Raw genomic sequence first — 12,436 nt, forward strand, 5'->3', positions numbered from 1 at the left:
GAATTGACTGTATATATGTGGGCAAACGCGGCAGCCAATTGCACACAGCAATGTCCCACAAACAGTCGTAGATTGAAAATGACCAATTTAATAATAATAATCTTTGTATTTGATATAGCGCTTTTCATGTCGGGAGGGCATCCCAAAGCGCTTCACAGAACACACTAAAGTGAATTGACAGTATATATGTGGGCAAACGCGGCAGCCAATTGCACACAGCAATGTCCCACAAACAGTCGTAGATTGAAAATGACCAATTTATTATTGTTTTTGGTTTTATATATTGGATTTTCTTATAGATCAACCAGGTAAGCAGCATGTTCGAAAATAATAACAATCCCTGCATTTGATATAGCGCCTTATCACGTATTCGAGACGTCATAAAGTGCTTCACAGAACATACTGTAAAGGGAATTGAACATATATTTTTTGGGGGCGAAACACAGCAGTCAATTGCGGACAGTAGTGTCCCACAAACAGTCATGGACTGACTGACCAAATTCTTTTACCCCCGGAAATTATTACCCCCGGAAAAGCGATCCGCCAATCGACTAACAACCCTTTGACTCTGTGACTCTGGTGAATCATCGTTAGCTGGTTAAGCTCCAGCAGGACTCCGAAGGCAATCTGGGGTCCTCATGTCAACATGCAGCTTGTGTGCCCGCCACACATTGTTGCACTGAGATGTTGCCTCAGTGTGGAAGACTCTTACGTAAATGGAAATTGCTTCGTATTGATGTATGGCGTGCACCGTTGTGATTTGTGTTAAATAAAAATTGATTGCCTCGTTTTAACTGATTCTAAATTCTTAAATTCCCGCCCTCCACCCCTCCTGATCCCAACCACCAGCTCGGGTGAGGCTCCCTGACTGTCCAGCGCCTCGGACCATCCTCCTGAGACGTGAAAGGCGCTGTAAAAATGTAATTTGTTGTTGCTGTCGATTTACCTAATATAAAGTAAATCACCAAATTATTATTATTTATTTCTTTTAAGGGATATATTACCCCCGGAAAAGCGATCCGCCAATCGGCTAACAACTGGGTTCCTACTTACTGCTAAGTAAACAGAGCTGTGTGTGTGGAGTAAGGAAACTTGCCCAACATTTTGCCTTGGCCGGGAATCAAACCCAGGTCCTCTCGCTTGCGAGGCAAGTGCTCTAACCACTGAGCTACGGGACTTCGGTAGGAGTTTCTATTCAGGAGAAACTCCCTTGAATTTTAAATAGTGCCACAGGATCTGTAACATTCACCTGGACAGGCAGATCAGACCTAGTATTGTCTGAAGAATGGCATTTCCATTGCTCTACAGTGCTTTCCCTACAGCGCGATTCTCAACATGGACCTGAACCGATAACCAACTCTTTTGCAAGTAGCGAGGGTTCCAAATAGATAGTTTTTTTTCAAAAGTAATTTTTTTTCTGATCAGCCGTTGTCATGCGGAAACCCATCACCATTAGAGAATCCAAACTAGCCTGAGCGTTCCACATTTGTATGCCAACATACACATGGCAATTTCCCTGTGTCTGGAATGGAATGCACACTCTCTCTCTCCCTCGAGAGATTGCACCCAACGGACCTAATTCTGGAGAGTGTTAGGCATAAATTGTCGATCAAAAAAAAAGTACTTCTTATATTGCTTATGAAAAAAAAAACCAACTATTTGGAATCGTCACTGCTCGCAAAGGAGCCATCATTTGCAGACCCCTAGATTATGCACACTGTGGATACTGTCTGGAGTTTAACCAGCTAAAATCTTGCCATTTAAGAGCCTGGTCTGGCAAGCTACCCGCGCTTGTCCAGCTCGGACCACCCTGCCCATTAGTGCTTTGGTTTGCAAGATTAAGTGAAGTGAGTGGGAAGAATCCCTTGCTCACAAGTCCCTCCGAGTCCTCCCGATGAGCCACGCTGGCGAGATCTGTAATCATCAGCAGGGCCCTGATAATTTGTTCACTCACTCCACCGCTCGTTTGTGGGGACACTGCTGTGCGCAACTGCCTGCTGCGTTTCGCCCACAAAATAGACAGTCACCATACTTTTTACAGTATATTCTGTGATGTTCTTTGAGACGTCGCTAAGGATTATTATTGTCATTATTATTTAGACCGCCACAGACTCAGTTCTGAGATTGTGTTACTGAGCATATGAGGAACCAGCGCAGGGGGGCACTTCCTAGCTCTTCCAACCCCAACTCCCCTCTCCCCCCCACCCCCAGCCTCCACTCCCACGACTTCCACACACTCACACCTCAGGGATAAAAATGGAATAATTGAATGATATTGCGATACTGTGAGTTCAAATTAATCTCCTCACCGCTCTGTAGTCCTCGAGAAGCACAGTTGTGAGCAGCACTATTCTTTTTAATCTGCAGTGTGAGATGATATAAAGTAGCATGCAAGGTGGGCAAGATGCAAACTGAAGAGATCGTGTTAGAATGCAAGGACATGAAATACGCTGTTATTTTTGAGACTCGGGCTTCCTGAGTCGCTCGAAGGAAAATTCGTATTCAGGATGTTGAAAGACTCCTTGATATCCAGAGAGCGAGACCATATCTAGAGAGCGAGAGGCTGCAGCGAGCCAAATATTATTTATCAGGCAGCACACACATCATCCACAGATTCCCTCCCACAGACAGAGCCAGTCTGACTGCTGTGCGTTAATTTCACAGGTATCCTTTGAAGCTGGGAGCAAAGATTGCTGATATAATTTTACAGTTGCAACCTGGTGAAGAAATTGCTCCAAAGGAGGTATACCTTTCTGTCTTAAGATAGTGGCCCAACTATGGGATCTTAGGAAGGAATGAAATTGATCACAATGCTTTCCTTGTATGTTGATGAGCAGAGGATGGGGATGTTCCAGGCAATTTTTAAAATATATGGAACAAATCAGTTGACGAGCCCTCTGGACAGCTGAATTCTAGGAGAGAGACCCAAACTGATTCAATAAAACAAAGAATTAAATTAACCACTTTAGATTTAGCCTGGACTGTGGAAATTGTAGCCTGTTACAATTTGCTCAACTACTGTGTATACGATAATAATAATAATAATCATAATTTTCTTATATAGCCCCTTATCATGTCATTGAGACGTCTCAAGCGCCTCACAGAATATACTGTTACGTCAATTCACTGTATATTTTGTGGGAGAAATATATGGTTATAATAATAGCAATAATCTTTGCATTTGACATAATGTCTTAGACGAGGTTGGGATCAGGAGCGGTGGCCAATGGCGCGGTCGAAGAGGAGGATTTTGAGACATGTCTTTAAGGAGGGCAAGGGAGATAGTTAGTCGAAGGGAATGTGGGAATGGAGTTCCAGAGGGTGGGCGGGGAGAGGCGGAGAAGCTGAAGGCCCATCCGCCGATGCTAGGGCGGGTCGGCGGGGGGGGGAAGGGGGGAACGTGGAGCAAGCTGGAGCCTGCTGAGTGGAGGGAACGGACAGGTCGATACGGGGTTAACAGGTCACAGAGGTAGGAAGGGACAAGACCGTGGAGGGCCTTGATCCAATGAAGATGTATTCACAGGATATCTTAAGTGCATTTCCTTCACAAGAAAGTCAAATGAAGCTATGTGGATGCCTTTGGAAAGTACGTTACCAGAACCTTAATTCTGAGAAACACAGTCATTTAGACCGCAGTCTAATGGTCACAGAATAATTTATACTCTTGTTCTGCTCACTAACAGCGGCAAATGTTTCATTGAACGCTTCTAATGAGAAACCAAGATTAAAACCTAGCATCCAATCTGCTGTTTTATGACTTTTCCGTGGAAAGAGGAGAGAAATGGTGACGGAGTCCGGGCAGAATTCCAGCAGGATTCCATTGAGAAACTTTCAGTTACATGCAACGATTCAAGATTTGCCATTCCTTTGACAGATTCCACAAATTATACCCCAATAGAAGCATCTGCAGCTTCCATCCAGCCATGGAGAACATGGACAGCCATGAGGTAACTCGGAAAAGCACCTTTTCTGTTTCTCGTGGGGCAGAAGGGCAAAAGGTTTGCTTGACTCTAGAGGGTCTTTGTATAGAGAGGCTCTCCATCATTGGAAAAGCTTTCCTAGGGTGCAGATGGGGGGAAAGGGGAGAGGGCAGGGGGAAGATTGGAAATAGAATGGCTCATAGTCCACTAAGACGAATGGAGTAAGGCAGGGGCAAGACTGCAAATTAATTTCTCCCACAGAATATGCAGTCAATTCACTTCACAGTGGTGTGCTGTGAAGTGCTTTGAGATCTCAAAGACTTGATAAGGTGCTATATCAAACACAGTGATTATTTTTATTATTATTATTAATTCAGTGTCAGCTACCAATAGTTCCTTTGAGGTCAGGGAGGGGGGCAAAAAAAATAGAATGATCTCAAGAAGAACGTTAAGGTAACTAGTTGATGTTGCTCCAATTTTGAGCTCTCCGCACCATGTGTGCGGCTGCCAGTAATAATATTGTGGCCGGAACCAAACCAGATAAATATCAAATTTGATCCAAGGGCAACACTGTGCAACAAAGTATGTTCAGATTCTCATTACTGTGCGAGGGGAAAATGTAGAAATTATAGTGGAGAGGGAATGCCTCGAAGCAGAAAGAAGCACAGTGAATTACCGAAGCTGTTTTCATCCTGCCTCTTTGACTCTCTGCCAAGCAAAATAGATGGTATTTTCGGGCCCCAATTTTCACTCTCCCTCTTCTTTCTCCTCCCCTCCCCTTCTTTCTCATTCCCTTCAGCGCGTTTGTTTTGTCCCTGTTTTGCTATGCGTCTTCGCTCAACGGTGTGCAGGCAATCTGTCAAAGCAAACCATCTTGCCATGTGTCACCATTGTTCCAGCCTTGGCCCTGGAGAGGCACAGGCAATCGACTGAGTGACAACGTGTCTCATGAATATTTCCTAATGTCTGCCATCTCAGTGCCAACATTCACCATCAGTAGAGAATCTCAATTCGGCCTGTCCCTCCAGGCAGTAAATTGGGAGGGAGTCTAGAAGCTTATTAAGGTGCGCAGTTCTGCGATCACATAGACCAGTGACCAGTGGGAGTAATTATCTACAGTATAGAGGTTAGGGTGAAGCTACAAAGGAACACCCAACAAGTAAATATTGTTCTAATTGTATCCTCCGGTCAAGTCTTCAGCTGTGGTTGCAGAGCCCAAGGTCTCACATACCTCCAGGGCTCTTTTCCTTATAAACCTATCCGTAAAGGAAGCCTGGAGGATAAGAGCATCACTGTGTCTCACAGGGAACCTGCCATTGATCTGCATAATCCACTTTGATGGTCCCATGTTTCTTGCTCATTACAAGAGCGAAGCCTTCCTCCGATGATCACACACAGAGACACTCCTCGAGAGCGTCTGAGTGCTGCATACATACAATCAATTACTCCCCCCCACATCCACCCACCCCACCCATCCTCTGCACGCACACGAGAAATACCCCTGAGTTTAAAAAAAAATTGCTACCACAGTTCTGAGCATAATCAAAAGAAAATGAGATAGATTTCTTGTAGGAAATAACATCACTGGATACATGACCTTGGTCTTTCCTTCGTCCAGCAAATTCTTATATTCAATGCACGTACCAGGTTGGTACCAGGAATGAGGGACTTCAGTTATCAGGCGAGGCTAGAGAAGTTAGGATTATTCTCCTTGGAGCAGAGAAGGTTAATAGAAGTTTCCAAAATGATGAGGGAATTCGATAGGCTGAACAAGGTAAAACTATTTCCACTGGCGGTGGGTCGGTAACCCGAGGACACTGATTTAAAATAGTGTTAAAAGAAACAGAGGGGAGGTGAGGAGAAATTTTTTGACACAGCGAGTTGTTGGGATCTGGAATGCATTGCCTGAAAGGCTGGTGGCAGTCGATTCGATAACAACTTTTAAGAGAGAAATAGATAATTATTTGGGGAGGACAAGTTTGCAGGGCTATAGGGAGAGCGCGGGGGGGTGGGGTTGATCAGGGCTATAGGTAGAGAGCGGGGGAGTGGGGTTGATTAGGGCTATGGAGAGAGAGAGCGCGGGGGAGTGGGGTTGATCAGGGCTATGGAGAGAGAGAGCGCGGGGGAGTGGGTTTGATCAGGGCTATGGAGAGTGCGGGTGGAGTGGGGTTGATTTGGAAACTCTTTTCAAAGAGCCGTCACGGACCCGAATGACCTCCTTCTGTGCTGTATGATTCTATGATTCTATGATACGGTGCGTCGTAACCTGAAAAGAGCTTTTATTAGATAAACGTCAGCAAAGAATTCATGTCAACACACCACGTGCGCCCGTTAGGCACCAGAGCCGCTCTCTTTTCGGATCAGAAGGTGTGATGTTTGGGCGCTCATCGGTTGCTTTGCTGATGATTGATGCTAGCCGTCTACAAAAACAATGTTGCCAGTTGAAGCGTGGAAGGAACATAGAAACAGGAGGAGGCCATTCAGCCCCTCCAGCCTGTTCCGCCATTCAATTAGATCATGGCCGATCTGAACCTCAAGTCCAAATACCCGCCTTTGCCCCATATCCCCTGATAACCTTTCACCCACAAAATATAGAGTCAATTGACTTTACAGTATATTCTGTGAAGGGCTTTGAGACGTCTCGAAGACGTGATAAGGTGCTGTATCAAATGCAAGGATTATTATTATTATTGTGACCCTGACCTAACAAACACATCCACTGGTGTAAGAGTTCAGGCGTTAAAACCATCTTTCCGCTGCTTGTTCTCACTGAAGCTTCCCTCGATGTCCGTCCCCATCAGCTCTGACGGCTTCTGTCACTGCCTGTTCCTTGATGGCCTCTGGCGTCTCAGCCTATTCGTCCCACAGGTCAAGTTAGCTCATCATGTTCCACAGGAAAAGGTGCAGCCTGGGGTGGAAGCTGCCACCTACAGTCAGCCTTCGATCTCGTCTCGTCCGTTGCTCCAACCCACAACGACCCCTGTAACTGCTGCTCCTCCTGTCTCAATGTGGAGTCCTGTAGCTCAGTGGGTAGAGAGAGACCTGAGTTAAATTCCAGGCAGAGGGCGAAACCTTGGGCAAGTTTCCTTACTCCACACAGAGCCTAATAATAATCCCTCCAAAACCAAAAACAATAATAAAATTGGTCATTTTCAATCTACGACTGTTTGTGGGACATTGCTGTGCGCAATTGGCTGCCGCGTTCGCCCACAAATATACAGTCAATTCACTTTACAGTGTGTTCTGTGAAGCGCTTTGGGACGTCCTCCCGACGTGAAAAGCGCTATATCAAATGCAAGGATTATTATTATTATTAATGCTCCCCCTTACACAGACACCGGTCAACAAGGTGGACGACAGCAGTCCAGCTCGGCACAATTTTGCTCGTCAAGAAATAAAGGCAACAATGGACCAGAAGGCACAAAGACATTTTGCACAGCAAAGGTCAATCTGAACCGTGGCCATTTAAACAGCTCGAAGTTGAAGTATTTTCTGTGTGAAGTGAAGTGCCGCAGTGGTAACATAACCACTTTGTTTTCAAACCTTGCATTTGATATTTTTTCCAAGGCGAGGTGCTTAGGAATTGGAATGTCGGAATCAAGTCAACCCTCTGTGGCGGTCTCGGTAATCCCGCTGCTGGGTGATATCGCAGTATTCCAGGGGATTGCTGATGAAACAACCAGCTCAACCTCACTCATTGGCAGGACTTGGAGGGCCAGACCGGTCGCTGAGGGCAAGGTGTCCTCCTACTCAGCTTCTACTGACCCTGCAAGCCAAAGCCCTAACTCATATAGGGCGGCGATGGCTGGACAAGATAGCGAGAAGCTGGTCAGACCAGAGCTCTCAATGGCAAGCTGTCACGATCCCTATAATTCTCAATCCACGACACCCCGGTTAGACGACATAAAGAATAATCCTTGCCTTTGAAGTAGCATCATATCGTGGAGTCCTGTAGCTCAGTGGGTAGAGCACTCGCTTTGCAAGCGAGAGACCTGAGTTCAATTCCAGGCAGAGGGCGAAACCTTGGGCAAGTTTCCTTACTCCACACAGAGCCTAATAATAATCCCTCCAAAAAAAACCAAAAGCAATAATAAAAATTGGTCATTTTCAATCTACGACTGTTTGTGGGACATTGCTGTGCGCAATTGGCTGCCGCGTTCGCCCACAAATATACAATCAATTCACTTTACAGTGTGTTCTGTGAAGCGCTTTGGGACGTCCTCCCGACGTGAAAAGCGCTACATCAAATGCAAGGATTAATTAATTAATTAATTAATCACATCGTTGAGATGTCCAAAAGCGCTTCACAGGGGAGTGACATTAGTGACTGTGTATTTTGTGGGCGATGCCCCCAGCCAATTTGCTCACAGCAATGTGCCAGGAAATCAGGAACTCACCAAGAGCTGGGCAATCAACAACAACAACAACTTAGAACCACTGCTCCTTTTAATCTATATAATGACCTGCACCTGCATAGGGAGTTTGCAGATGGTACAAAGCTAGGAAAAATAGTAAACAATAATAATATTAATAATAATAATAATCCTTGCATTTGATATAGCGCTTTTCACGTCGGGAGGACGTCTCAAAGCGCTTTACAGAATATACTGTATATACAATGATGAGGATAGTATCAGACTGCAAGAGGACATTGACAGACTGGTCAAATGGGCAGACACGTGGCAGATGAAATTTAATGTGGAGAAATGTGAAGTGATGAATTTTGTGAGGAAGAATGAGGAGAGACAATATAAGCTGATGGTACAATCTTAAAGGGGGTGAAGGAACAGAGAGACCTGGGGTTCATATCAGTAAATCTTTGAAGGTGGCGGGACAGGTAGATAAAGCTGTTAAAAAAGCATATGGGATACTAGGCTTTATATATAGAGCATAGAATACAAAAGTCAGGAAGTTATGATGAACCTTTATAAAACACTGGTTAGGCCTCAGCGAGGGACTGTGTTCAGTTCTGGGCCCCACACTTTAGGAAGGATGTCAAGGCATTGGAGAGGATGCAAAGGAGATTGACCAAGATGGCACCAGGAATGAGGGACTTGAGTTATCAGGAGAGGCTGGAAAAGCCGGGATTGCTCTCCTTCGAGCAGAGAAGGTTAAGAGGAGCTTTAACAGAGGTGTTCAAAATAATGAGGAAATTTGACTGAGCGAACAAGAGAAACTGTGTCCACTGGGCGATGGGTTGGTAACCCGAGGGCACAAATTTAAGCCAGTTGTCAAAAGGAACAGAGGGGAGATGAGGAGAATTTTTTTCACACAGCGAGTTGTTCTGATATGGAATGCATTGCCTGAAAAGGTGGTGGAAGCTGATTTGATAACAACTTTCAAGAGAGAAATGGATAGATTTTTGTGGAGGACAAGTTTGCAGGACTATGGGGAGAGCGTGGGGGAGTGGGATTGATTTGGGTAGCTTTTTCAAAGAACCAGCACAGACACAATGGGCTGAATGGCCTCCTTCTGCGCTGGATAATTCTATGATTCTATGAACTTGCATTTATATAGCGCCCTTCACGCAGGTTAGCATCCAAGATCATCGCCTAGTGTTGGCGACCAAGTCCCCAGGGGTGGGGGCGTGAGTCACTAATCCAAAGTAAAGCACTACCGTGTCAATTATGCAAACGCCTTCTTATTCTGTTAGGGCAACATTCAGTGAATACAAAAGGCTGAAATAAATTCCCAGCGTGTGCAAAGAAGCTGTACAGATCAAACATGACTGAGCGATTGCACGAATACAATCCTTGACCTAGAAGCTGTGAAGTCCTTGGAGAAAGGTCTTGCAATGGGAGCGGATATTAAACAGAGACTGATTCCGAAAGTAATTTTCATGTGGCTATTCTCCAAACTGGCAAGGACTCTGTTCGACACGACTTGCAGGTGCTGAAACCAATGGGCTTGAGGGTATGAGCAGGTAAATCAGATTCTTTTTCAAGCCTGGTTCTTATTGAAATTCAATCCGAGGTGAAGCACGTTACTTTAATATCACTGCCGCTTTTTAAATTCAAACGTTAAAAAAAAATGTGATTTAATTACTTTTTATTTGCATTTAAAAAAAACAATTTTAATACAAAAGCAAACACTTTTTAATTAAATCTATGGCCAAATGTTTCCTTAAGTGTCTTGGGGAAAGTTAAGAGTCCCTGAGTGCAAGCCATGGAACTATTGCACACAGTTGATACTGAATGATCCCTAAAGCTGCCTCGGTTAATAATTGTCTCCACGAGTGTTAATTCATCTTCACACACAGCAGCTTGTCTCAGTCGCTGCAAAGGTTTGCTTGGGAAGGAAAATATGTTTCCTCTCCTCAAGCAAATCACTGCAAAGGTGCAGGGTGTCAGCCTGCCTCCGTTTGGGGTGTCAGCCTGGCTCGATTGGCTTCACTATCGCATCTGAGTTAGAAGATTGTGGGTTCAAGCCCCACGTCGGGACTTTTGAGCTCACCGTCTAGGATGGAACCGCAGTGCAGTGCAGAGGGAATGCTGCATTGTCTGAGGCGCTGTTCTTCGGATAAGGAGTTAAACCGAGGGACCGTCTGCCTGTTCAGGCGGACGTTAAAGACCCCGCGGCGTTCTATTCGGAAAGGGAAGTGTCCAGGCCAACAATTCCCCGGATAAAATTGATCACTCACTTCAAAGCTGTTTGTGGGACATTGTTGTGTGCAAATTGGCTGTCGTGTTTGCTCACAAAATACACTGTTACAGTAAATAATAATAATAATCCTCGCATTTGATATAGCGCCTTATCACGTCTTCGAGACGTCTCAGAATATACTGTAAAGTGAATTGACTGTGTGTTTTGTGGGCGAATCCTATTCTCCCTCAACTATTTATTCAAGATGCTATTAGAAATCGCCTCTTATTACATCCATATATTCATTTGACAAATAGAAAATGGCTTATATACAAAAGTGCTAAAACAATATTTACTTTAATTGACAGTAACGTGAACCCAATAATACGCAACGGTGCTTGATAATATTGCTGCTTTTTCACACTGGAGCCATCATTAGTTACAGCTGATGTGGGAGATAAGGCAATGCCTTCAAACACTAGCCATTAAACAACAAACCTTTTAACGAGAAGCAATGAAAATTATAGAATTCACTCACAGCCGAAACTGGTAATTACTGTATAATTACTTGTTAATTCCTGGAACCTACAGGCAAGATTTTGTTGCGTAATCAGTGCCTGCACTCGTGAGGTTGCTTATGGCAATTATAAAGCACAGAGGCGCTAAAGCCCATTGTATATTCTACGGTGCAAAGTCTGCTTTAGCTCCGGGATGTGAAAATGCAGACCTTGTTTTCACAAAAAAAAATGCAACCTTTGCCTTATCGGGTGTTAGCAAATTTGTAACTCATTTGCTTCCACAAAATAAAACCTTATTCAACACCAGTCATGGGCAGGTCGTTTGACAGTTTGAAACCAAAGGAAAGACCGATCAATTGGTGTGTTGAGATTGACTGTTTAGAATCTCATATACCTCTGTAAGGTCCTTACTCAGTTCCTTGTTAAGTCCTGAAACTCGGATCAGCCTCGTTGCTCTCTTCTACATAACTAGCACTGCGCTGTATTGCCTGTTCGGACATCTGTGACGTCAGTAACAGACATTTGGGATCAAATGGAAGCATTTTGTGACTGGAAGTAAAAAGTTACGAAAGTAACACATTTTTCAAATCAAACTGACTGAACGCTAAGAATGCGCTCAATGTTGTCATGAACGCTACAACAAGCAGGCGTGGATTGCTTCTCAGAATGCAACGAATTGAACTACTTTCGCACAAAAAAGTGACGTTTGTGGAAAATAGACTATCCAGGGACAAGAGTTTTTGCCAGCACATTCAGGAAGGAATTGGTTAGGTTTTTGGCAAAGTGCATGTTTTTTTTAAGCTTCGGCCAGAACGGACCAGTCTTTTAAGATTCCTATCTTCCAATGAGATAACTGGATGCTGCGTCCTGCTCAGCGAAGTGACAATAAATATCTCCACAAGTGAGGCTGGTCTATGTGGATGTATTTATCAAGCCACGCTGTGACATCTCCCCCAGTTACACGAATCGCCAGATATTTATCACTTATGTGGAGCCCAGCAGCCATGATGTATTCTATCCTTGATGCTTGACCTATGTTCCCAATTGTTTTTCATGATAGTCGAACATCAGTTAAAGCTACTTTGCGATACCAATTTGTCACGGTTTTAATGTCGTAAGACTTCTGTATCCAAAGGAATCGCGAAATGTTTAAGGAAGGCTTGAACATTCAAGTGAGCACTTGCAGATGTAGACTTTCAAAATGGGGAAGATTAATGATCCACACCTGCAAGAAAGACCAATTAACTGGCGCTCGCTTTGTTGTGTTAAAAGTACAAGTCATTAAAACCTTCAACAGCAAGAAGTGGAATAATAATACAGAGATTAAAAGTCAATAAAATTCACATAACTCAGTCTGGGCACCCGTTTACAAGTGTAAATGTAATCCTTATTAGGTTGTCAGTGGGAGGCTTCTTT

This window comes from Callorhinchus milii, unplaced genomic scaffold, assembly GCF_018977255.1.
Source record: "Callorhinchus milii isolate IMCB2004 unplaced genomic scaffold, IMCB_Cmil_1.0 Scaffold7, whole genome shotgun sequence".
NCBI lineage: Eukaryota > Metazoa > Chordata > Chondrichthyes > Chimaeriformes > Callorhinchidae > Callorhinchus > Callorhinchus milii.